Raw genomic sequence first — 2,973 nt, 5'->3', positions numbered from 1 at the left:
TAACTTAAAGCGATGAAGTTAAGCCATGTCAGCGTATACACACATACAGCTCCTTGACACGGTGGCAGCCATCTTGTGATACACAGCAGTATTAACTAATGCACGTCAGAGGTGTATTATCTTGCGCTGCATTTAAGTCAGTTCAGCTCCACACGTGTATGCGCTCCGAGTGTTAAATTGACTTGAACAAGTTAAGCTGACTTGACTGTCAAAAAAGTAGTATGTGTATATGCACCCTGTCTACACACAGCCCTATTAGGCCACGGTAAACTAATTAACTCCACCATAGGACAGTACTTGTAAACACAAATACTATCCTATGGTGGCAGTGTTCTTTAGTGCACAGCAACTCGTGTGTAGATGCTGACAAAATTGGCTGGGGCACGAGGGATGCTTCAGTGTGGGGGCCGCCTGCCAGCTAGCCCTGCACTGGAGCACCCTCATGCCCTAGCCAGCCCCTCTGCAGCACACTGAGCCAGGGTGGAGCAGCCCCAGCCTGGCAAGCTGATCTCCCTGCCAGCTGGGGCTGCTCTGACCTGGCTCAGTGTGCTGAGGTCGCAGGCGCACATGAAGACACTGCACCCAGGAGCAATAAACTCGGGTGTGATATGCGCCAGAGTTTGTGTCGCATTAATTTCACGTGTAGAAACACCCAGTGGTTCTTACATATTCCTTGTTATTCATTATTCTATAGCAGGGGTGTCACTTGGCCAGTGAGGAAGGGCCAGAATTCATGAGTGGGGCAAGCAAAGGCAAGGTCCACTGCCTAATTCCCAGGTACAGGACCTCACTGGAGACACACAAGTGGTAGGACGGCAAGGAAGAGAAAAGGAGAGCCAAGAAATGTCTGTGTAAGTTCCTGCTCTGCTGCTCACCCTGCTGCCTGGTCCAGTTCCAGCCTGCAAGGAGACCTGCAGTGAAAATCTGGTCTGGGGCAGTGGGGTAGGCACTGAGTTTGATACCCCTATTCTAAAGGATGTGTCATCCACTCATCACTGTAATGTGTAACTTGCCTCTTAACTATCTGCTTTTCATATGTCTAAGGGACCTTGCAATGAGGTATCAAAATGCAAAAATTAGTACAAGTTAATACAGGCTCTCCTCTTAAATCAGTTTTAATCACATGAAATTATGCTGGTTCTAATGCTGCTAGATTGGGCATCAAGGAACTGCTCCTGATTTGCATTGTAGTCCATGGAAACAGACCTATGGTTTCCATTAAGGGCCTGTGAGACACCCCCTGGCAGGCACATGGCTCCTGCACCCTCTGATCCCTCAGGTTGCCCTTCCCTGTTATTTTTCCTGCCACACCTTGACTGTTACTCAGAAGGGTTGGAGAGGCTGCCTTGAGGACCAAGAGTGGGTCTAGCTTACTGTAAGCTTGCCACTCAGGCAATCAGTTGCCTGTCTGGCCCTATGGGTGCCCTAGGACACCAGATGTTCGTGGTCTCCGTTGCTCCTATAGCCACCTCCATGCCTCACAAATGGTATATGGTATCCCTTTAGAGACGCTGCCTGGCCCCACTACACCCTCTCTGACGCTAGGTAAAACATCTGGCCGGTCTTCCCATGGAGCATTCACCTCTCAGCGTCTTTTGATGTCTCCAGCACGGTGTCTCCTGCAGCCCCTTTCTCCTGGAAATTATTCTCTGCAATGCATCAGGCCTGACTGATCACCTCCCTTCAGGTGCTGGGCTTATATGGCCTGGAGTCCTGCCTCTTTTGGTTGGGTAACTCCCTAATCACCTACAGGGGCTTCTCCTTCCATCTAATGGGCAGCCTTCCCCGCCACCCCCTCGCTGCAGCTTAGCTCCACTGCTTGCAGCCTTTATCTTCTGGCTGCCTGGAAATCTGCACTACTCCCCCAGCTTACTGCTGTACAGGTAGCTTTGGCCCAGCTGCCTGCTTATCAACACAGCTAGGTTAGCCTGCAGGTATGCCTTTGATCTCCTTTCACATGGCCATCCTTAAGAGTAATCCTGATCCTTATTCGTGGGTGGAAATCAGGAGCATCTCTAGTGGCATCCTCAATATTACACCGATCTAAAATTAGTCAGTGCAGTAGACCCTGGCCCCCAAGGGCAGCTGTGATGCCCCGCTATCTATGCCTCATCTCAGCTCCTCAAGGAACCTGCCCTTGTTTGTCTCGGCTGCTACGCCTTGATGGATATTCCTGTCCTTTAAGGTGGCTGCTCCAGGGCCTTGAAGTGAGCTCTGATTCACATTTTTCTCTACCTCTCATGCCTGGAAAGCACCAGCCTTGCCCCCAGGCACTAAATTTCCTTCAGGGCATTAAAGCAAGGCCTCCAGCCTCCCCCATAGCCATGCCCATGCTTTGCAGGTGTCCTTCTTCAACAGCCTGTACAGGTTTCAGCCCCCTGAGCTTTATCTTGCTGGTTGTAGACTTCCAGCCCATGCAGCCCACTTCTTCTGGCCTGGTTTCTGAATCTCACCTTCTTCTCTGTTGTGCCTCAATCTCTCAAGGCACAGGCTCCAGCCCTCTTGGCTCTAGCCTGCCCGTCTTGCTCATGCTCTCCCTTGCCCCTTTGCCCCAGGCATCCTGGTACGTGGCCTCCAAACCTCCCCTACAGACACAACCCAGTCCTCTGGTTTAAAACTGGAACAGAAATGCAAGCAACCACTTCTAACACAAGCACTCAAAGCTCCCCTCCTTTCCCTCCCCTTGCCTTTTCATAGATTCATAGTTTCATAGATTTAGGGTCGGAAGGGACCTAGTAGATCTTCTAGCCCGACCCCCCGCCAGGGCGGGAGAACAACAAAAAACCCCAAAACAAAAAACGGGACTCAAATGAGTCCAGCCAGGTAGGCATCCAGCCTCTTCTTAAAGACCCCCAGGGTAGGGGCCAGCACCACTTCCCTTGGAAGTTGGTTCCAGCTCCTAGCCGCCCTAACTGTGAAGTAGTTTTTGCGGATGTCCAATCTATACCTCCTCTCCATCAACTTGTGCCCATT

This window comes from Gavialis gangeticus, unplaced genomic scaffold (genome assembly GCF_001723915.1).
Source record: "Gavialis gangeticus isolate Ggan-Ray unplaced genomic scaffold, GavGan_comp1, whole genome shotgun sequence".
NCBI classification, from domain to species: Eukaryota; Metazoa; Chordata; order Crocodylia; family Gavialidae; genus Gavialis; species Gavialis gangeticus.
Note: the sequence above shows the minus strand (reverse complement) of the source record.